Source organism: Cryptomeria japonica, chromosome 2 (genome assembly GCF_030272615.1).
Source record: "Cryptomeria japonica chromosome 2, Sugi_1.0, whole genome shotgun sequence".
Classification (NCBI taxonomy): domain Eukaryota; kingdom Viridiplantae; phylum Streptophyta; class Pinopsida; order Cupressales; family Cupressaceae; genus Cryptomeria; species Cryptomeria japonica.
The window spans coordinates 430,952,504-430,977,658 of NC_081406.1; the positions used below are offsets into that span (position 1 = coordinate 430,952,504).

Below are 25,155 nucleotides of genomic sequence, written 5' to 3' on the forward strand. Positions count from 1 at the left end.
GTTGGGGTCGATGTCCTGAGCAGAGGTGCAAACTACACAGGTGTGGGAATCGGACAAATAGCTTATATAGGGGAGGTGTATGCTTCGATGGGTTGACTCCCCAGGTTGAGCGCACCGCGCCAACCTCAAAGACCCTACTGTATGGATGAAGTCGGAAGTTGGGTCCGATGACCGATTCGATTAGTAGGTATGCTCATGAGGTCGGAATTTGGGTCCAATGACCTGCCATGTGCAGGAAGGCGAATGTTGGCATTGTGCGTTGCAAGGTGCACACCAAGGCACTAGTGCGGTCTTTTTAGTCGAGTTCGGAAGTTGGGGTCGATGTCCTAATCGGAGGTGCAAACTACACAGGTGTGGGAATCGGACAAATAGCTTATATAGGGGAGGTGTATGCTTCGTTGGGTCGACTCCCCTGGTTGAGCGCACCGTGCCAACCTCAAAGACCCTACGGTATGGATGAAGTCGGAAGTTGGGTCCGATGACCGATTCGATATGTAGGAATACTGGCGAGGTCGGAATTTGGGTCTGATGACCTGCCATGTGCAGGAAGGCGAATGTTGGCACTGTGCGTTGCAAGGTGCGCACCAAGGCGCTGGTTCCGTCGTTGGAGGCGAGTTCGGAAGTTGGGTTCGATGTCCTGATTGGAGGTGCAAACTACACAGGTGTGGGAATCGGACAAATAGCTTATATAGGGGAGGTGTATGCTTCAATGGGTTGACTCCCCGGGTTGAGCGCACCGTGCCAACCTCAAAGACCCTACTATATGGATAAAGTCGGAAGTTGGGTCCGATGACCGATTCGATTAGTAGGCATGCACAGGAGGTCAGAATTTGGGTGCGATGACCTGCCATGTGCAGGAAGGTGAATGTTGGCACTGTGCGTCGCAAGGTGCGCACCAAGGCGCTGGTGCCGTCGTTGCAGTCGAGTTCGGAAGTTGGGGTCGATGTCTTGGTTGGAGGTGCAAACTACACAGGTGTGGGAATCGGACAAATAGCTTATATAGGGGAGGTGTATGCTTCGATGGGTCGACTCCCCGGGTTGAGCGCACCGCGCCAACGTCAAAGACCCTACTATATGGATAAAGTCGGAAGTTGGGTCCGATGACCGATTCGATTAGTAGGCATGCACAGGAGGTCGGAATTTGGGTGCGATGACCTGCCATGTGCAGGAAGGCGAATGTTGGCACTGTGCGTCGCAAGGTGCACACCAAGGCGCTGGTGCCGTCGTTGCAGTCGAGTTCGGAAGTTGGGGTCGATGTCTTGGTTGGAGGTGCAAACTACACAGGTGTGGGAATCGGACAAATAGCTTATATAGGGGAGGTGTATGCTTCGATGGGTCGACTCCCCGGGTTGAGCGCACCGCGCCAACCTCAAAGACCCTACGGTATGGATGAAGTCGGAAGTTGGGTCCGATGACCGATTCGATACGTAGGCATACTCACGAGGTCGATTCGATACGTAGGCATACTCGCGAGGTCGAAATTTGTGTCCGATGACCTGCCCTGCGCAGGAAGGCGGAATTTGGGTCCGATGACCAAGTTGAATGCGTGCCCTGCGCAGAAAGGCGGAATTTGGGTCCGATGACCGAGTTGATGTTGATGGCCCGCCATGCGCAGGAAGGCGGAATTTGGGTCCGATGACCTGACATACGCATGGAGTCCGACTCGGGGGCCGATGTTCGATTCGATGACTTGCATTGTGGGTAAAGTCGGAAGTTGTGGTCTTTGACCCGATTCGATGACCAGACTTCGGCTGCTTGAGAATCGGACAAATAACTTATATTGGTTTCGGTATGGATGCAATTGCGAGAGTGGTTCGGCAAAGGTAGTCGTTCCGATGCGTCCATGTCGTGGCCAAATCGATAATTCAATTTGAGCCCTCGTATAGCATTTGGGTCTCTTGATGTGATTCCGCATTCCAGTCCCTTTGGGCACTGCTTGAGCCGCATCCCAGGGGGTTCCCTTCCCAATAATCTGCCTCGCAACCCGATTGCTATGCGGTGAGGCTCCTCGGCCGCCTTGGAACTATCTGTGTATCGGACGCATCGCAGGATAAGGGGTTGGCAACGGTAGTCACCCCAAGCGCGTCCGATGCTTGGACCATTCTGAGGCGGCCCTGAAGCCTCTTCCGTCTAGCCGTTGGGTCCTTCTCGCCGCATCCCTCGCCTCGCACCCCAATTGCTATGCGGTGAGGCTCCTCGGCCGCCTTGGAACTATCTGTGTATCGGACGCATCGCGGGATAAGGGGTTGTCACTGGTAGTCGCCCAAAGCGCGTCCGATGCTTGGACCATTCCGAGGTGGACCTGAAGCCTCTTCCGTCTAGCCGTTGGGTCCTTCTCGCCGCATCCCTCGCCTCGCACCCCGATTGCTATGCGGTGAGGCTCCTCGGCCGCCTTGGAACTATCTGTGTATCGGACGCATCGCGGGATAAGGGGTTGTCACTGGTAGTCGCCCCAAGCGCGTCCTCTGCTTGGACCATTCCGAGGCGGACCTGAAGCCTCTTCCGTCTAGCCGTTGGGTCCTTCTTGCCGCATCCCTCGCCTCGCACCCCGATTGCTATGCGGTGAGGCTCCTCGGCCGCCTTGGAACTATCTATGTATCGGATGCATCGCGGGATAAGGGGTTTTCACTGGTAGTCGCCCCAAGCGCGTCCGATGCTTGGACCATTCCGAGGCGGACCTGAAGCCTCTTCCCTCTAGCCGTTCGGTCCTTCTCGCCGCATCCCTTGCCTCGCACCCCGATTGCTATGCGGTGAGGCTCCTCGGCCGCCTTGGAACTATCTGTGTATCGGACACATCGCGGGATAAGGGGTTGTCACTGGTAGTCGCCCCAAGCGCGTCCGATGCTTGGACCATTCCGAGGCGGACCTAAAGCCTCTTCCCTCTAGCCGTTGGGGCTTTCTCGCCGCATCCCTCGCCTCGCACCCCGATTGCTATGCGGTGAGGCTCCTCGGCCGCCTTGGAACTATCTGTGTATCGGATGCATCGCGGGATAAGGGGTTGGCACTGGTAGTCGCCCCAAGCGCGTCCGATGCTTGGACCATTCTGAGGCGGCCTTGAGCCTCTTCCCTCTAGCCATTGGGGCCATCTCGCCGCATCCCCCCCTCGCACCCCGATTGCTATGCGGTGAGGCTCCTCGGCCGCCTTGGAACTATCTGTGTATCGGACGCATCGCGGGATAAGGGGTTGGCACTGGTAGTCGCCCAATGCGCGTCCGATGCTTGGACTATTCCGAGGCGGCCTTGCAGCCTCTTCCGTCTAGCCTTTGGGGCCATCTCGCTGCATCCCCCACCTCGCACCATGATTGCTATGCGGTGAGGCTCCTCGGCCGCCTTGGAACTATCTGTGTATCGGACGCATCGCGGGATAAGGGGTTGTCACTGGTAGTCGCCCCAAGCGCGTCCGATGCTTGGACTATTCCGAGGCGGCCCTGCAGCCTCTTCCGTCTAGCCTTTGGGGCCATCTCGCCGCATCCCTCACATCGCACCCCGATTGCTATGCGGTGAGGCTCCTCGGCCGCCTTGGAACTATCTGTGTATCGGACGCATCGCGGGATAAGGGGTTGTCACTGGTAGTCGCCCCAAGCGCGTCCGATGCTTGGACTATTCCGAGGCGGCCCTGCAGCCTCTTCCGTCTAGCCTCTGGGGCCATCTTGCCGCATCCCTCACCTCGCACCCCGATTGCTATGCGGTGAGGCTCCTCGGCCGCCTTGGAACTATCTGTGTATCGGACGCATCGCGGGATAAGGGGTTGTCACTGGTAGTCGCCCCAAGCGCGTCCGATGCTTGGACTATTCCGAGGCGGCCCTGCAGCCTCTTCCGTCTAGCCTCTGGTGCCATCTCGCCGCATCCCTCACCTCGCACCCCGATTGCTATGCGGTGAGGCTCCTCGGCCGCCTTGGAACTATCTTCGTATCGGACGCATCGCGGGATAAGGGGTTGTCACTGGTAGTCGCCCCAAGCGCGTTGGGGCCATCTCGCCGCATCCCCCACCTCGCACCTCGGTTGCTATGCGGTGAGGCTCCTTGGCCGCCTTGGAACTATCTTCGTATCGGACGCATCGCGGGATAAGGGGTTGTCACTGGTAGTCGCCCCAAGCGCGTCCGATGCTTGGACTATTCCGAGGCGGCCCTGCAGCCTCTTCCATCTAGCCGTTGGGGCCATCTCGACGCATCCCCCACCTCACACCCCGATTGCTATGCGGTGAGGCTCCTCGGCTGCCTTGGAACTATCTTCGTATCGGACGCATCGCGGGATAAGGGGTTGTCACTGGTAGTCACCCCAAGCGCGTCTGATGCTTGGACCATTCTGAGGCGGCCCTGCAGCCTCTTCCGTCTAGCCGTTGGAGCCTTCTCGACGCATCCCTCGCCTCGCACCCCCGATTGCTATGCGGTGAGGCTCCTCGGCCGCCTTGGAACCATCTTTGTATCGGACGCATCGCGGGATAAGGGGTTGGCACTGGTAGTCGCCCCAAGCGCGTTCGATGCTTGGACCATTCCGAGGCGGCCCTGAAGCCTCTTCCGTCTAGCCGTTGGGGCCTTCTCGCCCCATCCCTCGCGTCGCACCTCGATTGCTATGCGGTGAGGCTCCTCGGCCGCCTTGGAATCATCTGTGTATCGGACGCATCGCGGGATAAGGGGTTGGCACTGGTAGTCGCCCCAAGCGCGTCCGATGCTCGGACCATTCCGAGGCGGCCCTGAAGCCTCTTCCATCTAGCCGTTGGGGATTTCTCATCCCATCCCTCGCCTCGCACCCCGATTGGTATGCGGTGAGGCTCCTCGGCCGCCTCGGAACTATCTGTGTATCGGACGCATCACGGGATAAGGGGTTGGCACTGGTAGTCGCCCCAATCGCGTCCGACGCTTTGACCATTCCAAGGCGGCCCTGCAGCCTCTTCCGTTTAGCCGTAGGGGCCTTCCCGCCGCATCCTTCGCCTCGCATCCCGATTCCTATGCGGTGAGTCTTCTCGGCCGCCGCGGAACTATACCTGTTATCGCTACTACTGCCATCCCTCGGCTGGTAACCTCCTCGGCCGCCTTGGAACGTTCTCTTTGTCGGACGCGTCGCGGGATAAGGGGTTGGCACTGGTAGTCGCCCCAAGCGCGCCCGATGCATAGACCGCTCCGAGTCGACCTTGCTTGCAGCCTCTCACATGCATAGACCTCTCTGAGTCGACCCTGCAGCCTCTCACGTTTAGCCTTTGTAATCTCGCCTCACAACATGATTGCTATCCGTGCTGCATCCCTTGCCTCAAGCCCTGATTGCTTTCTTGGCTGCATCCCTCCTCTCCTCACAGCCTGGTTGTCATCACTGCTGCATCCGTCGCTTCATGCATCTGGCTGTTGGGCCCTTCCCACCGCACACCTCGATTGCTATCTCTGCTGCATCACACACCCCGATTGCTATCTCTGCTACATCCCTCGGCTCTCACTTCTGCATCCTTTGCCTCACACCTCGATTGCTATCAATGCTGCATCCGTAACCTCACACCCCGATTGCTATGCGGGGAGGCTCCTTGGCCGCCTTGGAAATTTCTCTGTGTCGGACGCACCGCGGGATAAGGGGCTGGCACTGGTAGTCGCCCCAAGTGCGCCCGATTCTTAGACCGCTTCGAGGTGACCTCGTAGCCTCTTTCGTCCAGGCTTCCTGCCTTCAACGCCCTTTTTACACCTCGATTGCTATGCGCGGGCTCGTTGGCGTCTATCACCTCTCTGCGAAGAGTGGCACGATGATTGTTGGGGTAAATCGTAGCAGTCCGATCTCTGGCCTTGGGCCATTGTGAGGGCTAATCGATTCCCTGTGCGCATCTCGTGTTCACCCAGTAACAGACTCGACGACTTGTAATCGGTCTTGTTCCCAATTGTTCCTGGAGGTAGTCTTCGGAACTCTTGGATTTGACCTGTCACTCGAACTGTCCTCTTCCGAGGATGCTTGTGTGTGTGTGCTTGTGCCATTTCCTTGGCGGTATTAACGAGATGTTAAAGAGCGGAGTGAGCGCCTCGCCCAACTATGTTTGGGGCTCTCACTCCCTTACCCGGTGTGCGACCGCTTTGCACGTAGGTTGCGGAGCATCGCGACTCTTTCGATGTTTGGCGGTTGTCTTCCGGTGATGCGTTGGTCCCGAAGTGCACGTTACTAGCATTTCTGCCATTGTTCTCGATCTTTGGCACGTTCCTTCGTTGCAATTGGATATATATCTCCATTTATATGCGCAAGCTTCTCCCGCCTATTCAGCGCTATCCCACTCTCAGCACTCTCGTGGTCTCCTTGGCTTCTCTCTCCCGTGAGCGAGCTCTCTTCTCGAGTCTTTTCCATGTCCCATGGAGGTTGCCTTTCGAAATTTGGGCACACAAACGTGACCGGATAAGAGCGGAGTTGCCTATGAGGAGAAGCTCACCTTAGGGAGAAGCAATGCCGAGTGTTTCGACAGAGGGTAGAGGGGGCGTTGTTTGGGCGGTTGCACAAAAGAGTGCTACGGTTGCACTGAAGGTTGCTTCTTCGTCTTCGACGAACTCTTCGAGGCAAAAAAGCTTGTTTATGGGGTTGAGGTGGGACTGTTCGTGCGAGTTGCGCCACCAAAAGTGTGTAGGGGGCATATACCTGGGAAATGGATGTCTATGAGTGGCCTTACTCGGTCGCGTGCACGGTGCATTCTCTAACGGCAGGACTGTCGTGAGCATGTGCGGTTCGGATGTTTTCGGGTAAAGGGTTCCGTACAGGATGTTCTTCCCAGGCTCCTGTGAACCGAGACTCTGCATCGTCATGCTCCGGCTCCCGTGGGTGCTTCATGCCTCGTCGAGCTGTTTGTCGTGGGCGATTAAGGCCGAGGCCTTCCTTCGAGAGGGGAATTGTTCAGGCTGGTCGAGGCGGGATTGTTCGTGCGGGGTGCACCACCAAAAGTGCATAGGGGGCATATGCCTGGGAAATGGATGTCTCCGAGTGGCCTTACTCGGTCGCGTGCACGGTGCACTCTCTCACGGCATGACTATCGCGAGCATCGACGGTGCGGTGGTTTTCGGGTAACCGGGTTCCATGGTGGGCGCCATGGTGCGCACCTTTCGTGCGCTCCAAGGTGCGCACGAAGTCGTAGCTCGGTTTGCCCCGGGTGCGCACCTTGGTGGGCGCCATGGTGCACTCCGAGGTGCCCAAGATTGGTGCGCACCAAGGAGCGCTCCGAAGTGCGCTCCAAGGTGCGCAGGTGCGCGCAAAGTAGAAAGTTGGGTTAATTGTCCGGTTTGCCTCGGTGCGCACCTTGCGTGCACCTTCGCCAGGGTGGGTGCCTTGGTGCGCACACCTTGGCTGGGCTGCGCACCCGGGCGCGCACACCTTGGCACCCGCGTTTCCTTCATTTAAATTTTTTTTTTTTACAATCTCTCAAGTGGGAAATTCTATAATCTCAACTTTTTTTGCCTCTTCAGGAAACTTTTGACTGGAGCGCATCATTGGTGCGCTCCGAAGTGTGCTCTAAGGTGCCCACCTCTGGTGCGCTCCAAAGCTCTCTCCAGCTGCGTGCACCTGCCCCGGGCGCGCACCGAGCCCCGCCCAGCTTCGCTCACCTGTCCCGGGTGTCTGGTGCGGAACCTTAGAGTAAGAAACATCACCGTGCACCTTGGCCAACGTGCGCGACTCGACCGAGCGCGCACTGGCCGAGGTGCACACCGATTTCACCTGGGTGCGCGCGCAGCACCTCGGGCGCACCGGGGTGCGCGCACAATGCCCGGGTTGCACCGTGGCCTGTGTGCTCGGGGCGCCTCGGGTGCGCGCTCGGTGTCGCCCCCGCGCGCGCGGTAGTGCGTGCACCGCACCCCGGCCCGGCCCGGCCCCGACGAGAACGCAAACGGGCAAAAGGTTAATTCAAATAGCATTGCGACGCCCGGCGAAAAACTAAAAAAGGGTGCAACACTGGGACTTCCCGGGAGGTCACCCATCCCAGTACTACTCCGGCCCAAGCGTGCTTAACTGCGGAGTTCTGATGGGATCCGGTGCACTAACGCTAGTATGATCGCACATGTTATGAGCTTGTCGCAGTGTGTACTTAGCAAACCGCGACCCACGTGCGAATCCACCCCGGGCACCCACCCCCGTCGAGGTGCACACCCTCCCTCATCAAGTGCGCCCCGTTCGCCAAGTGTGAGCCCTGCCCGGGTGCGCGCACCTTGCTAGGGCGTCGGGTGTGCACCCGGGTCGGCCTACGTGCGTGCACCGGGACGGGGCGTCGTGTGCGCACCCGACCCGCCCAAGTGCGTGCAGTGTCCCGTCTGCAACGCGGTGCCCACACACCACCTCAGGCGCAACGACCTGCGCTCACATGTGGGCCGAGTGCACCTTGGTGCATGTTCGGGGCGCCTCGGGTGCACGCTCGATCTTGGCCCGGTGCACCAAGGCGCTCGGTTTGCCCCGGGTGCGCACTTGGTGCAAGGTGGGCACCCAAAATAGGGATCAAGCACCAAAAATAAGTTTCGGGATGCAAAATGGGACCCAAGGACCACAAATGCGTTCCAAGACCCATGATGGGTCCACGAGAACAAAAATGTGTTCTGAGACTTAAGAAACAAATATTGGGTTTTAGGAGAAGAAACATGCTCTGATGCCCAAAACCAGAATCGACCCCGAAAAGGCCACAGGCCAAAAGTGGGATGCGAGACCAAAAAAAATGGGACCCGAGGACCAAAATTGGGTTCCCAGGTCGAAGACAGGGCAACCGGACAAGAAACGACCTCTAAGGCTCGAAATGAGTCCCGACGACTAAAACTTGACAAGAAGCACCCATCAGGCACCCAACTCGACACCCATGGGATGCCGACCCACCCGGGCTTCCACCTAGCACACCTTGGCACCCACCCACCCTGGCACCCAACCTCGCACCCAACTTAGCACCTTTGAACCCACATTGGCACTCACCCTGACCCTGGCACCTTGGAACCCACATTGGCACTCACCTCGACCCTGGCACCCACCTTTGCACTCACCTTGGGACCCACCCTGGCACCCACCCAGACACCCACCTTGGTTCCTTGGCACCCACCTTGGATCCTTGGCACCCACCCCGACACCCACCTTGGCACGCAACTTGGCTACTTGCCACCCACCTTGGCTCCTTGACGCCCACCCCGACAACCACCCCGTGACCTACCCTGGCTAGGGTTGGTGCACACCCACCCTGGTGCCCACCTTGGCACCCACCCCATGACCCACCTTGGCACGCACCTTAGTACCCACCCCGTTACCCACCCTAGGACCCACCCCGTGACCCACCTTGGCCAGGGTGGGCACCTTGGTGCGCACAACTTGCCTGGGCTGCGCACCAGGGCGGGCTCAAGATGGCACCGGCGTTCCCTTTTTTTCACTATCTTTCAAAACGGAAATTTTAAAATCTCATATTTTTTATTTTTTTGCCTTTTCTGGAAATTAGTGAAGGCAGCGCATCAAAGGTGCGCAATGCTGGTGCGAACCCGGGAGCGCTCCGATGTGTGCTCCAAGGTGCGGCGTGCACGAAGTCCGAGCCCGGTTTGCCCCGGGTGCGCACCTCGCCTGCACCTTCGCCGGGGTGGGCACCTTGGTGTGCAGACCTTGGCTGGGTTACGCGCCCTGGTGGGCACCATGGTGCGCACCAAGGAGCGCTCTGAAGTGTGCTCCAAGGTGCGGCATGCACGAATTCGGAGCCCGGTTTGCCTCGGGTGTGCACCTCGGGTGCGCACCTCGCGTGCACCTTCGCCGCGGTGGGCACCTTGGCTGGGTTGCACGCCTTGGTGGGCACCATGCCGTGCACGAAGTCGGAGCCCGGTTTGCCCCGGGTGCGCACGTCCGCCAGGGTGGGCACCTTGGTGCGTACACCTTGCCTGGGCTGCGCACCAGGGCGGGCTCAAGATGGCACCCGCGTTCCATTTTTTTCACTATCTTTCAAAACGGAAATTTTAAAATCTAGTTTTTTTTTGCCTTTTCTGGAAATTAGTTAAGGCAGCGCATCAAAGGTGCGCACCTCGCTGCCCACCTTGGTGTGCTCCGAGGTGCCCACCACGGTGCGCAACGCTGGTGCGAACCCGGGAGCGCCCCGATCTGTGCTCCAAGGTGTGGCGTGCACGAAGTCGGAGCCCGGTTTGCCTCGGGTGCGCACCTTGGTGTGCACACCTTGGCTGGGTTGCCCGCCCTGGTGGGCACCATGGTGCGCAGCAAGGAGGGCTTCGAAGTGTGCTCCAAGGTGCGGCGTGCACGAAGTCGGAGCCCGGTTTGCCCCGGGTGCGCTCCGAAGCGGGGTTATTGGAGCGCCCCCTCTTTTTTTGTCGGAGCGTTTGGTGGGGTTTCTCGCATTGGCTCTTCCCAGGCCTGGTTGTTGGGTGCGCACCCACCCTGACGCGCACGAAGTCGGAAGTAGGGTTAATTGCTCGGGTGCGCACCTTCACCAGGGTGGGCACCTTGGTGCGCACGCCTTGCCTGGGCTGCGCACCAGGGCGGGCTCAAGATGGCACCCGCGTTCCATTTTTTTCACTATCTTTCAAAATGGAAATTTTAAAATCTCATTTTCTTTTGCCTTTTCTGGAAATTAGTGAAGGCAGCGCATCAAAGGTGCGCACCTCGCTGCCCACCACGGTGCGCAACGCCGGTGGGCACCCGGGAGTGCTTCGAAGTGTGCTCCAAGGTGCTACGTGCACGTTGTCGGAGCCCGGTTTGCCCCGGGTACGCACCTCGCGTGCACCTTCGTCGGGGTGGGCACCTTGGCTGGGTTTGCCCCGGCTGCGCTCCGAAGCGGGGTTATTGGAGCGCCCCCTCTTTTTTTGTCGGAGCGTTTGGTGGGGTTTCTCGCATTGGCTCTTCCCAGGCCCGGTTGCCACCCTGGCGCGTACGGAGTCGGAAGTAGGGTTAATTGCCCGGGTGCGCACCTTTGCCAGGGTGGGCACCTTACCTGGGCTGCGCACCAGGGCCGGCTCAAGATGGCACCCGCGTTCCGTTTTTTTCACTATCTTTCAAAACGGAAATTTTAAAATCTCCTTTTTTTTTGCCTTTTCTGGAAATTAGTGAAGGCAGCGCATCAAAGGTGCGCACCTGGCTGCCCACCTTGGTGTGCTCTGAGGTGCCCACCACGGTGTGCACCCGGGAGCGCTACGAAGTGTGCTCCAAGGTGCGACGTGCACGTTGTCGGAGCCCGGTTTGCCCCGGGTGCGCACCTCGCCTGCACCTTGGCCGGGGTGGGCACCTTGGCTGGGTTTGCCCCGGGTGCGCTCCGAAGCGGGGTTACTGGAGCGCCCCCTCTTTTTTTGTCAGAGCGTTTGGTGGGGTTTCTCGCATTGGCTCTTCCCAGGCCCGGTTGTTGGGTGCGCTCCCACCCTGGCACGCGCGAAGTTGGAAGCTGGGTCAACTGCCCGGGCGCGCACATTGGTGCGCACACCTTGGCTGGGTTGCGCACCAGGGCGGGCTCAAGATGGCACCAGCATTCCCTTTTTTTCACTATCTTTCAAAACGGAAATTTTAAAATCTCATTTTTTTTTGCCTTTTATGGAAATTAGTGAAGGCATCGCATCAAAGGTGCGCACCTCGCTGCCCACCTTGGTGTGCTCCGAGGTGCCCACCACGGTGCGCAACGCTGGTGCGAACCCGGGAGCGCCCCGATGTGTGCTCCAAGGTGCGGCGTGCACGAAGTCGGAGCCCGGTTTGCCCCGGGTGCGCACCTCGCGTGCACCTTCGCCGGGGTGGGCACCTCGGCTGGGTTGCGCGCCCTGGTGGGCACCATGGTGCGCACCAAGGAGCGCTCCGAAGTGTGCTCCAAGGTGCGGCGTGCACGAAGTCGGAGCCCGGTTTGCCCCGGGTGCGCACCTCGCGTGCACCTTCGCCGCGGTGGGCACCATGGCGTGCACGAAGTCGGAGCCCGGTTTGCCCCGGGTGCGCACCTCGCGTGCACCTTCGCCGGGGTGGGCACCTCGGCTGGGTTGCGCGCCCTGGTGGGCACCATGGTGCGCACCAACGAGCGCTCCGAAGTGTGCTCCAAGGTGCGGCGTGCACGAAGTCGGAGCCAGGTTTGCCCCGGGTGCGCACCTCGCGTGCACCTTCGCCGCGGTGGGCACCATGGCGTGCACGAAGTCGGAGCCTGGTTTGCCCCGGGTGCGCACCTCGCGTGCACCTTCGTCGGGGTGGGCACCTCGGCTAGGTTGCGCGCCCTGGTGGGCACCATGGTGCGCACCAACGAGCGCACCGAAGTGTGCTCCAAGGTGCGGCGTGCACGAAGTCGGAGCCCGGTTTGCCCCGGGTGCGCACCTCGCGTGCACCTTCGCCGCGGTGGGCACCATGGCGTGCATGAAGTCGGAGCCCGGTTTGCCCCGGGTGCGCACCTCGCGTGCACTTTTGCCGGGGTGGGCACCATGGTGCGCACCAACGAGCGCTCCGAAGTGTGCTCCAAGGTGCGGCGTGCACGAAGTCGGAGCCCGGTTTGCCCCGGGTGCGCACCTCGCGTGCACCTTCGCCGCGGTGGGCACCATGGCGTGCACGAAGTTGGAGCCCGGTTTGCCCCGGGTGCGCACCTCGCGTGCACCTTCGCCGGGGTGGGCACCACGGCTGGGTTGCGCGCCCTGGTGGGCACCATGGTGCGCACCAAGGAGCGCTCCGAAGTGTGCTCCAAGGTGCGGCGTGCACGAAGTCGGAGCCCGGTTTGCCCCGGGTGCGCAACTCGCGTGCACCTTCGCCGCGGTGGGCACCTTGGCTGGGTTGGGCACCATTGAGCGCTCCGAAGTGTGCTCCAAGGTGCGCAGCATGGCGTGCACGAAGTCGGAGCCCAGTTTGCCCCGGGTGCGCACCTCGCGTGCACCTTCGCCAGGGTGGGCACCTCGGTGCGCACACCTTCTCAATGTTTTTTTGCCTTTTCTGGAAATTGGTGAAGGCAGCGCATCAAAGGTGCGCACCTCGGTGTGCTCCGAGGTGCGCACGAAGTCGAAAGTCGGGTTAATTGCATTGTTTTCCCCGGGTGCGCTCCGAGGTGCGCAACATCGGTGCGCACCAAGGAGGGCTCCGAAGTGTGCTCCAAGGTGCGCACGATGGCGGGCACCTCTGGTGCGCACGATTCAGAGCTCGGTTTGGCCGGGGTGCACACACCTTGGCTGGGTTGCGCACCTTTTGTGCGCTCTGAGGTGCGCATGAAGTTGGAGCTCGGTTTGTCCCGGGTGCACACCTTCGCCAAGGTGCGCACACCTTGGTGGGCGCCATGGTGCGCACCTTTCGTGCGCTCCAAGGTGCGCACGAAGTCAGAGCTCGGTTTGCCCCGGGTGTGCACCTTGGTGGGCGCCATGGTGCACTCCGAGGTGCCCAAGATTGGTGCGCACCAAGGAGCGCTCCGAAGTGCGCTCCAAGGTGCGCAGGTGCGTGCGAAGTTGAAAGTTGGGTTAATTGTCCAGTTTGCCTCATTGCGCACCTTGCGTGCACCTTCGCCAGGGTGGGCGCCTTGGTGCGCACACCTTGGCTGGGCTGCGCACCCGGGCGCGCACACCTTGGCACCCGCGTTTCCTTCATTTAAAATTTTTTTTTTTACAATCTCTCAAGTGGGAAATTCTATAATCTCAACTTTTTTTGCCTCTTCAGGAAACTTTTGAGTGGAGCGCATCATTGGTGCGCTCCAAAGTGTGCTCCAAGGTGCCCCACCTCTGGTGCGCTCCAAAGCTCTCTCCAGCTGCGTGCACCTGCCCCGGGCGCGCACCGGGCCCCGCCCAGCTTCGCTCACTTGTCCTGGGCGTCTGGTGCGGAACCTTAGAGTAAGAAACATCACCGTACACCTTGGCCAACGTGCGCGACTCGACCGAGCGCGCACTGGCCGAGGTGCACACCGATTTCACCTGGGTGCGCGCGCAGCACCTCGGGCGCACCGGGGTGCGCACACAACGCCCGGGTTGCACCGTGGCCTGTGTACTCGGGGCGCCTCGAGTGCGCGCTCGGTGTCGCCCCCGCGTGCAGGGTAGTGCGGGCACCGCACCCTGGCCCGGCCCGGCCCCGACGAGAACGCAAACGGGCAAAAGGTTAATTCAAATAGCATTGCGACGCCCGACGAAAAACTAAAAAAGGGTGCAACACCGGGACTTCCCGGGAGGTCACCCATCCCAGTACTACTTCGGCCCAAGCGCGCTTAACTGCGGAGTTCTGATGGGATCCGGTGCACTAACGCTGGTATGATCGCACCCGTTATGAGCTTGTCGCAGTGTGTACTTAGCAAACCGCGACCCACGTGCGAATCCACCCCGGCCACCCACCCCCGTCGAGGTGCACACCCTCCCTCGCCAAGTGCGCCCCGTTCGCCAAGTGTGAGCCCTGCCCGGGTGCGCGCACCTTGCTAGGGCGTCGGGTGTGCACCCGGGTCGGCCTACGTGCGTGCACCTGGACGGGGCGTCGTGTGCGCACCCGACCCGCCCAAGTGCGTGGAGTGTCCCGTCTGCAACGCGGTGCCCACACACCACCTCGGGCGCAACGACCTGCGCTCACATGTGGGCCGAGTGCACCTTGGTGCATGTTCGGGGCACCTCGGGTGCACGCTCGATCTTGCCCCGGTGCACCAAGGCGCTCGGTTTGCCCCGGGTGCGCACTTGGTGCAAGGTGGGCACCCAAAATAGGGATCAAGCACCAAAAACAAGTTTCGGGATGCAAAATGGGACCCAAGGACCACAAATGTGTTCCAAGACCCATGATGGGTCCACGAGAACAAAAATGTGTTCCGAGACTTAAGAAACAAATATTGGGTTTGAGGAGAAGAAACATGCTCTGATGCCCAAAACGAGAATGGACCCCGAAAAGGCCACAAGCCAAAAGTGGGATGCGAGACCAAAAAAAATGGGACCCGAGGACCAAAATTGGGTTCCCAGGTTGAAGACAGGGCAACCGGACAAGAAACGACCTCTAAGGCTCGAAATGAGTCCCGACGACTAAAACTTGACAAGAAGCACCCATCAGGCACCCAACTCGACACCCATGGGATGCCGACCCACCCGGGCTTCCACTTAGCACACCTTGGCACCCACCCACCCTGGCACCCAACCTCGCACCCAACTTAGCACCTTTGAACCCACATTGGCACTCACCCTGACCTTGGCACCTTGGAACCCACATTGGCACTCACCTCGACCCTGGCACCCACCTTTGCACTCACCTTGGGACCCACCCTGGCACCCACCCAGACACCCACCTTGGTTCCTTGGCACCCACCTTGGATCCTTGGCACCCACCCCGACACCCACCTTGGCACGCAACTTGGCTACTTGCCACCCACCTTGGCTCCTTGACGCCCACCCCGACAACCACCCCGTGACCTACCCTGGCTAGGGTTGGTGCACACCCACCCTGGTGCCCACCTTGGCACCCACCCCATGACCCACCTTGGCACGCACCTTAGTACCCACCCCGTTACCCACCCTAGGACCCACCTTGTGACCCACCTTGGCTAGGGTGGGCACCTTGGTGCGCACAACTTGCCTGGGCTGCGCACCAGGGCGGGCTCAAGATGGCACCATGGTGCGCACCATGGCGTGCACGAAGTCGGAGCCCGGTTTGCCTCGGGTGCGCACCTCGCGTGCACCTTCGTCGGGGTGGTCACCGCGGCTGGGTTGCGTGCCCTGGTGGGCACCATGGTGCGCACCAAGGAGCGCTCCGAAGTGTGCTCCAAGGTGAGGCGTGCACGAAGTCGGAGCCCGGTTTGCCCCAGGTGCACACCTTCGCCGCAGTGGGCACCATGGTGCGCACCATGGCGTGCACGAAGTCGGAGCCCGGTTTGCCCCGGGTGCGCACCTCGCGTGCACCTTCGTCGGGGTAGGCACCGCGGCTGGGTTGCGCGCCCTGGTGGGCAACATGGTGAGCACCAAGGAGCGCTCGGAAGTGTGCTCCAAGGTGCGGCGTGCACGAAGTCGGAGCCCGGTTTGCCCCGGGTGCGCAGCTCGCGTGCACCTTCGCCGCGGTGGGCACCTTGGCTGGGTTGGGCACCATTGAGCGCTTTGAAGTGTGCTCCAAGGTGCGCAGCATGGCGTGCACGAAGTCGGAGCCCAGTTTGCCCCGGGTGCGCACCTCGCGTGCACCTTCGCCAGGGTGGGCACCTTGGTGCGCACACCTTCTCAATGTTTTTTTGCCTTTTCTGGAAATTGGTGAAGGCAGCGCATCAAAGGTGCGCACCTCGGTGTGCTCCGAGGTGCGTACGAAGTCAAAAGTTGGGTTAATTGCATTGTTTTCCCCGGGTGCGCTCCGAGGTGCGCAACATCAGTGTGCACCAAGGAGGGCTCCGAAGTGTGCTCTAAGGTGCGCACGATGGCGTGCACCTCTGGTGCGCACGATGGCGTGCACCTCTGGTGCGCACGATTTGGAGCTCGGTTTGCCCGGGGTGCGCACACCTTGGCTGGGTTGCACACCTTTTGTGCGCTCCGAGGTGCGGACGAAGTCGGAGCTCGGTTTGCCCCGGGTGCGCACCTTCGCCAGGGTGCCCACCTTGATGCGCACACCTTGGTGGGCGCCATGGTGCGCACCTTTCGTGCGCTCCAAGGTGCGCACGAATTCGGAGCTCGGTTTGCCCCGGGTGGGCACCTTGGTGGGCGCCATGGTGCACTCCGAGGTGCCCAAGATTGGTGTGCACCAAGGAGCGCTCCGAAGTGCGCTCCAAGGTGCGCAGGTGCGCGCGAAGTCGAAAGTTAGGTTAATTGTCCGGTTTGCCTCGGGTGCGCACCTTGCGTGCACCTTCGCCAGGGTGGGCGCCTTGGTGCGCACACCTTGGCTGGGCTGCGCACTCGGGCGCGCACACCTTGGCACCCGCGTTTCCTTCATTTAAAATTTTTTTTTTTACAATCTCTCAAGTGGGAAATTCTATAATCTCAACTTTTTTTGCCTCTTCAGGAAACTTTTGAATGGAGCGCATCATTGGTGCGCTTCGAAGTGTGCTCCAAGGTGCTCACCTCTGGTGCGCTCCAAAGCTCTCTCCAGCTGCGTGCACCTCCCCCGGGCACGCACCCAGCCCTGCCCAGCTTTGCTCACCTGTCCCGGGCGTCTGGTGCGGAACCTTAGAGTAAGAAACATCAACGTGCACCTTGGCCAACGTGCGCGACTCGACCGAGCGCGCACTGGCCGAGGTGCACACCGATTTCACCTGGGTGCGCACGTAGCACCTCGGGTGCACCGGGGTGCGCGCACAACGCCCGGGTTGCACCGTGGCCTGTGTGCTCGGGGCGCCTCGGGTGCGCGCTCGGTGTCGCCCCCGCGCGCGCGGTAGTGCGGGCACCGCACCCCGGCCCGGCCCGGCCCCGACGAAAACGCAAACGGGCAAAAGGTTAATTCAAATAGCATTGCGACGCCCAGCGAAAAACTAAAAAAGGGTGCAACACCGGGACTTCCCGGCAGGTCACCCATCCCAGTACTACTCCGGCCCAAGCGCGCTTAACTGCGGAGTTCTGATGGGATCCAGTGCACTAACGCTGGTATGATCGCACCCGTTATGAGCTTGTCGCAGTGTGTACTTAGGAAACCGTGACCCACGTGCGAATAAACCCCAGCCACCCACCCCCGTCGAGGTGCACACCCTCCCTCGCGAAGTGTGCCCCATTCGCCAAGTGTGAGCCCTGCCCGGGTGCGCGCACCTTGCTAGGGCGTCGGGTGTGCACCCGGGTCGGCCTACGTGCGTGCACCTGGACGGGGCGTCGTGTGCGCACCCGACCCGCCCAAGTGCGTGCAGTGTCCCGTCTGCAACGCGGTGCCCACACACCACCTCGGGCGCAACGACCTGCGCTCACATGTGGGCCGAGTGCACCTTGGTGCATGTTCGGGGCGCCTCGGGTGCACGCTTGATCTTGCCCCGATGCACCAAGGCACTCGGTTTGCCCTGGGTGCGCACTTGGTGCAACGTGGGCACCCAAAATAGGGATCAAGCACCAAAAACAAGTTTCGGGATGCGAAATGGGACCCAAGGACCACAAATGCGTTCCAAGACCCATGATGGGTCCACGAGAACAAAAATGTGTTCCGAGACTTAAGAAACAAATATTGGGTTTTAGGAGAAGAAACATGCTCTGATGCCCAAAACGAGAATCGACCCCGAAAAGGCCACAGGCCAAAAGTGGGATGCGAGACCAAAAAAAATGGGACCTGAGGACCAAAATTGGGTTCCCAGGTCGAAGACAGGGCAACCGGACAAGAAACGACCTCTAAGGCTCGAAATGAGTCCCGACGACTAAAACTTGACAAGAAGCACCCATCAGGCACCCAACTCGACACCCATGGGATGCCGACCCACCCGGGCTTCCACCTAGCACACCTTGGCACCCACCCACCCTGGCACCCAACCTCGCACCCAACTTAGCACCTTTGAACCCACATTGGCACTCACCCTGACCCTGGCACCTTGGAACCCACATTGGCACTCACCTTGACCCTGGCACCCACCTTTGCACTCACCTTGGGACCCACCCTGGCTCCCACCTCGGCACCCACCCAGACACCCACCTTGGTTCCTTGGCACCCACCTTGGATCCTTGGCACCCACCCCGACACCCACCCTTGCACGCAACTTGGCTACTTGCCACCCACCCCGTGACCCACCTTGGCCAGGGTGGGTGCACACCCACCCTGGTGCCCACCTTGGCACCCACCCATGCTAGCACCCAGCCTGTGACCGGCCTTGGAACCCAACCTCGCACCCGTCTTGGCCAGTGTGGGTGCACACCCATCCTGGCACCCACGTTGTGACACACCCTGTGACCCACGCACCCTAGCACCCACGTTGGCACCCACCTTGGAACCTAACCTAGCAACTTGGCATCCACCCCGTGACCCACCTTGGCATCCACCATAGCAGTCGCCCACTTGGCACCCACCTTGGAACCCAACTTGGCACCCACCTCGGCACCCACCTTGCCACTCACCCTAGCATCGACCCATCCTAGCACCCACCCTGGCACCTTTGCACCCTAGCACTCACCCATCGTAGCACCTAACCTGTGACCCACCTTGACACTCACCCTCGCACCCACCTTGGAACCCAACCTAGCACCCACCCACCCTGACACCCACCCTAGCACCTACCCACCCTTGCACCCACCCTGTGACCCATCTTGGCACCCACCCATCCTACCACTCAACCTATCACCCACCTTCTCACCCACCTTGGCATCCACCTTAGCACCCACCCACACTGGCACCTTGGCACCCACCTCGGGCAAGGTGGGTGCACACCCACCCTGGCACCCAATTTAGAACCCACCGAGCATGTTACCCACCTTGGCACCCACATTGCAGCCCACCCTAGTACCCACCCTATGACCCACATTGGCATCCACACCCTAGCACCCAGGCACCTCGACACCCTCCTTGACATCCACCCTAGCACTGAACCTGTGACCCACCTTGGAACTCACCCTAGAACCCACCCACCCTGTGAACCACCTTGGCATCCACCTTAGCACCCACCCACCTTGGCACCCACTCTAGCACTCACCCATCCTAACACCCAACTTGTTACCCACCTTGGCACCCGCCCTCGCGTCCACCTTGAAACACACCCACGCAGGAGCCCACCTTGGCACCCAACCCAACACCCACGCATCCTGGCACCCAACTTGTGACCCACCTTGGAACCCACCCTAGTACCCACCTTTGAACCCACTATATCACCAACCCACCTTGGCACCCACCCTATGACCCTCTTTGGAATCCACCCTAGCACGCACCCACCCTGGCACCCACCATGGAGCGCACCCTAGCACCCACCCACCTCGGCACGCACCTCAACACCCACCTTGGTGTGCGCACTGTGCCAACCTCTCAAAGACCCTATGTGGTGTGTTCCAAAGTGTACACCTTTGGTGCGCACCTTTGGTGCACACCGAGGTGCACACCAAAGTGTGCACCGAGGTGAGCACCAAAGTGCACTCCAGGGTGCACACCAAGGTGCGCACCTTTGGTGCAGTCAATGCAAACGAATTCGGAAGTTGGGGTCGACGTCCTAATCGTTGCTGCAGACTACACGTATGAGAATCAGACAAATAGCTTTATATAGGGGAGGTGTTGCGTTTGATGGGTCGACTCCCCTAGTTGTGTGCACTGCACCAACTTCAAAGACCCTGTCTTGTTTAAGAAGTCGAAAGTTGGGGTGGATGTCCTAATCATTGCTGCAGACTACGCATGTATGAGAATCAGACAAATAGCTTATATAGGGGAGGTGTTGCGTTCGGTGGGTTGACTCCCCTTGTTGTGCGCACTGCGCCAACCTCAAAGACCCCACATTGCAGAAGAAGTCGGAAGTCGGATTTTGGTGAGCACCAAGGCGTGCACCTTTGGTGCAGTCAACGCAGACAAATTCAGAAGTTGGGGCCGATATCCTAATCGTTGTTGCAGGCTACACATGTATGAGAATCAGACAAATAGCTTATATAGGGGAGGTGTTGGGTTTGATGGGTCGACTCCCCTGGTTGTGCGCATTACGTCAACCTCAAAGACCTTGTTTTCGTTAAGAAGTCAAAAGTTGGGGTCGATGTCCTAATTGCTCCTGTAGACTACACATGTATGAGAATCAGACAAATAGCTTATATAAGGGAGGTGTTGGGTTTGATGGGTTGACTCCCCTAGTTGTTCGCATTACACCAACCTCAAAGACCTTGTTTTTGTTTAGAAGCCGAAAGTTGGGGTCGATGTCCTAATTGCTCCTGCAGGCTACGCATGTATGAGAATCAGACAAATAGCTTATATAGGGGAGGTGTTGGGTTTGATGGGTCGACTCCCCTGGTTGTGCACATTGCGCCAACCTCAAAGACCCTGCATTGCGGATGAAGTCGAAAGTCAGAGTTTGGTGTGCTACAAGGTGTGGTCGAAGGTGCTCACCTAGGTGTGCACCTTTGGAGCGCACGAAAAGTGCCCTCCAAAAGTGCGCACCTTTGGAGTGCACAAAAGTGCCCTCCAAAAGTGCCCTCCAAAAAGTGCCCTCCAAAAGTGCGCACCTTTGGAGCGCACAAAAGTGCCCTCCAAAAGTGCCCTCCAAAAAGTGCCCTCCAAAAGTGCGCACCTTTGGAGCGCACAAAAGTGCCCTCCAAAAGTGCGCACCTTTGGAGCGCACAAAAGTGCCCTCCAAACGTGCGCACTTTTGGTGCGCACCAAGGCGCTGGTTCGGTCTTTGCAAGCGAGTTCAGAAGTTGGGGTCGATGTCCTGAGCAGAGGTGCAAACTACACAGGTGTGGGAATCGGACAAATAGCTTATATAGGGGAGGTGTATGCTTCGATGGGTCGACTCCCCAGGTTGAGCGCACCGCGCCAACCTCAAAGACCCTACTGTATGGATGAAGTCGGAAGTTGGGTCCGATGACCGATTCGATTAGTAGGTATGCTCATGAGGTCGGAATTTGGGTCCGATGACCTGCCATGTGCAGGAAGGCGAATGTTGGCACTGTGCGTTGCAAGGTGCACACCAAGGCGCTGGTGCGGTCTTTTTAGTCGAGTTCGGAAGTTGGGGTCGATGTCCTAATCGGAGGTGCAAACTACACAGGTGTGGGAATCGGACAAATAGCTTATATAGGGGAGGTGTATGCTTCGTTGGGTCGACTCCCCTGGTTGAGCGCACTGTGCCAACCTCAAAGACCCTACGGTATGGATGAAGTCGGAAGTTGGGTCCGATGACCGATTCAATATGTAGGAATACTGGCGAGGTCAGAATTTGGGTCCGATGACCTGCCATGTGCAGGAAGGCGAATGTTGGCACTGTGCGTTGCAAGGTGCGCACCAAGGCGCTGGTTCCGTCGTTGGAGGTGAGTTCGGAAGTTGGGGTCGATGTCCTGATTGGAGGTGCAAACTACACAGGTGTGGGAATCGGACAAATAGCTTATATAGGGGAGGTGTATGCTTCGATGGGTCGACTCCCCGGGTTGAGCGCACCGTGCCAACCTCAAAGACCCTACTATATGGATAAAGTCAGAAGTTGGGTCCGATGACCGATTTGATTAGTAGGCATGCACAGGAGGTCAGAATTTGGGTGCGATGACCTGCCATGTGCAGGAAGGCGAATGTTGGCACTGTGCGTCGCAAGGTGCGCACCAAGGCGCTGGTGCCGTCGTTGCAGTCGAGTTCAGAAGTTGGGGTCAATGTCTTGGTTGGAGGTGCAAACTACACAGGTGTGGGAATCGGACAAATAGCTTATATAGGGGAGGTGTATGCTTCGATGGGTCGACTCCCCGGGTTGAGCGCACCGCGCCAACCTCAAAGACCCTACTATATGGATAAAGTCGGAAGTTGGGTCCGATGACCGATTCGATTAGTAGGCATGCACAGGAGGTCAGAATTTGGGTGCGATGACCTGCCATGTGCAGGAAGGTGAATGTTGGCACTGTGCGTCGCAAGGTGCGCACCAAGGCGCTGGTGCCGTCGTTGCAGTCGAGTTCGGAAGTTGGGGTCGATGTCTTGGTTGGAGGTGCAAACTACACAGGTGTGGGAATCGGACAAATAGCTTATATAGGGGAGGTGTATGCTTCGATGGGTCGACTCCCCGGGTTGAGCGCACCGCGCCAACCTCAAAGACCCTACGGTATGGATGAAGTCAGAAGTTGGGTCCGATGACCGATTCGATACGTAGGCATACTCGCGAGGTCGGAATTTGTGTCCGATGACCTGCCCTGCGCAGGAAGGCGGAATTTGGGTCCGATGACCGAGTTGAATGCGTGCCCTGCGCAGAAAGGCGGAATTTGGGTCCGATGACCGAGTTGATGTTGATGGCCCGCCATGCGCAGGAAGGCGGAATTTGGGTCCGATGACCTGACATACGCATGGAGTCCGACTCGGGGGCCGATGTTCGATTCGATGACTTGCATTGTGGGTAAAGTCGGAAGTTGTGGTCTTTGACCCGATTCGATGACCAGACTTCGGCTGCTTGAGAATCGGACAAATAACTTATATAGGGGAGGTATTGTTCTCGAGCATCCTCCCCCCGTGCCCGTTTATGTCGATTGATGCTGGTGCTCGACTGGTTGGAGCCCTCGGATGCAAAAATCTTGCACTAGGATTTATCGATTGTGATGGACACGGCAAGTCTCTTGATTGCTATGCAGGAGCTCATCGGGAATCTCTATGCGGCCTCGGTATGGACTCGACCTACGGAATGGTTCGGCAATGGTAGTCGCTCCAACACGTCCTTGCAGTGGCCACAGAGGTGATTCGACTAGAGCTCCAGTCTAGCTTTTGGGTTGCTTGGCGGACTGGTATAGCCGCGATCGAGTTCCGGCCATGAACGTTTTAGATAGCTCTTGGGCTTTCTGGGACGAAAGTCGGAAGTTTGGGCTGTTGTCCGATTTGATGACCATTCTTCGGATGTGTGAGAATCGGACAAATAACTTATATAGGGGACTGTGTTGTCTCACGTAGCCCCCTCCGTGCCCCTCTATCTCGACCGATGTTGGTTCTTGAAAGGGTTGGGATCGCTCGGATTTATAAACGTGCACCACCGTTTGTCGAGTGTGAGGGACGCACCAGGTCTCCTAAATGCTATGCGGGCGATCTCTGAGAATCTCTATCCGGCCTCGACACAGACTCGTCTTGCTGAATGGTTTGGTACTGGTAGTCGATCCAACACGTCCTTGTTGTGGCCGCCTAGGCGATTCGATTCGAGCCCCCGTCTAGCTTTTGGGTTGCTTGGCGGATTTTGCCCTATCCGCAAGTGAGCTCGGTCCCTAAACGTTCGAGGAACCCGATTGCTATGCGCCGACTCTCTTTCTTGCGAGCCTCCATCTAGCTTTTGGGTCTCTACGGAACGGAAGTCGGAATCTGGGACCGTTGTTTGATTCGACGAGGCAGACTACGGTTGTGCGAGAATCGGACAAATAACTTATATAGGGGATGTCACGGGCTTTGGGAGTTAAGCCTGTGCGGCACCGACAAGTCCCGACCCGACTCGGATCCGTTCAAGGTCAGAGACCTTCGGCCTACGCCTCGTCCCTTCCAATATTGCGCTAAAGCGGAATGCACAATGAAATTACAGATCGACTTGCTCCCAGAATGCATAAAAGGATACAGGATGCAATGCGGAATAAAATAGACAACACAACATTCAAAGCTGGGGCGAGGTGCCCATATCCTTTATTATTATCCTCAAAGATTACAATGCTGGATAGAACTCGGTATTGAGAAATACCGGTCGCCCCCAAATGGTTTGCCCAGCCAGCCAATCTGACTCGGACAAGTTACAAAGAGTCCCTTCGACTCAGACTGGGATCGGCTTGCTCGAGAGGAGAACCAGTTAGCTCCCCGAGGTGCCAGATCGCCAAGTCACAAGACCCCAATGCTCGCCTGAGCAATAAAGTCCCTCGCTGCAATGTTCGCACTCAGACTTGCGACGCCGAAAACTCGCATCTGTCTGCTCGTCTGCTCGCTGCCGAATGCTCGATCGCTTTCTGCCTCCGCTTCTTATTGCCAAGAATGAGCATCCCGCTCATCTTATATACGGGAGGGTCGGACCCAAACAAAAGAGCCGTTGGGCGGATAGGGCCGGCCCAAAAGAAATCCCGCCAATGAAAAATTAGCGCCCATATAGGTCCGGACTCATATGAGTTAAGTCCGCGCTAAGAAGAACATCGGCCACGTCCCATGTCGGCCCCCGCCAAAGAAATAAAACATATCGGCCCCGCCGATGAAATGAATTAAGTCGGCTGTGCGAAACACCAACTCCATGTCGGCGATGCAAAAGAAAGAGTTCTGATGCAAAATGGAACCCCACTAAGGCTGGACCCGATCCAAAGTCTGTGCAAGTATTCTGCCCAATGCAGACCCGTTACAGGGGAGGTGTTGACTGGAGCATTCTCCCCCGTGCCCCTCTAACTCGACCAATGCTGGCGCTCGAATGGTGGGTACCGCTCGGATTTTCATTGAGCGCCAGCATTGGTCGATTTAGAGGGGCACGCGAGATTCCCGAATGCTATGCGAGGGCTCTAACGGAAATGCCTATTGGTTACGGTATGGATGCAATTGCGAGAGTGGTTCGGCGAAGGTAGTCGTTCCGATGCGTCCATGTCGTGGCCAAATCGATAATTCGATTTGAGCCCTCGTATAGCATTTGGGTCTCTCGATGTGATTCCGCATTCCAGTCCCTTTGGGCATTGCTTGAGCCGCATCCCAGGGGGTTCCCTTCCCAATAATCTGCCTCGCAACCCGATTGCTATGCGGTGAGGCTCCTCGGCCGCCTTGGAACTATCTGTG

The 25,155-nt window shown here is 58.8% G+C and overlaps 3 non-coding genes across 3 annotated transcripts; all 3 read right to left on the reverse strand.

Annotated features, from left to right (window-relative positions):
* Positions 1 to 7,888: 7,888 nt before the first annotated feature.
* On the reverse strand, positions 7,889 to 8,007 carry LOC131873760 (5S ribosomal RNA). The gene has a single exon (XR_009371659.1). It is a non-coding gene; the product is annotated as a 5S ribosomal RNA (ribosomal RNA).
* Positions 8,008 to 14,031: 6,024 nt separating this feature from the next.
* LOC131873807 (5S ribosomal RNA) lies at positions 14,032 to 14,150 on the reverse strand. Its single transcript, XR_009371697.1, has one exon. It is a non-coding gene; the product is annotated as a 5S ribosomal RNA (ribosomal RNA).
* A 3,156-nt stretch (positions 14,151 to 17,306) lies between these two features.
* LOC131873827 (5S ribosomal RNA) lies at positions 17,307 to 17,425 on the reverse strand. The gene has a single exon (XR_009371717.1). It is a non-coding gene; the product is annotated as a 5S ribosomal RNA (ribosomal RNA).
* Positions 17,426 to 25,155: the final 7,730 nt, after the last annotated feature.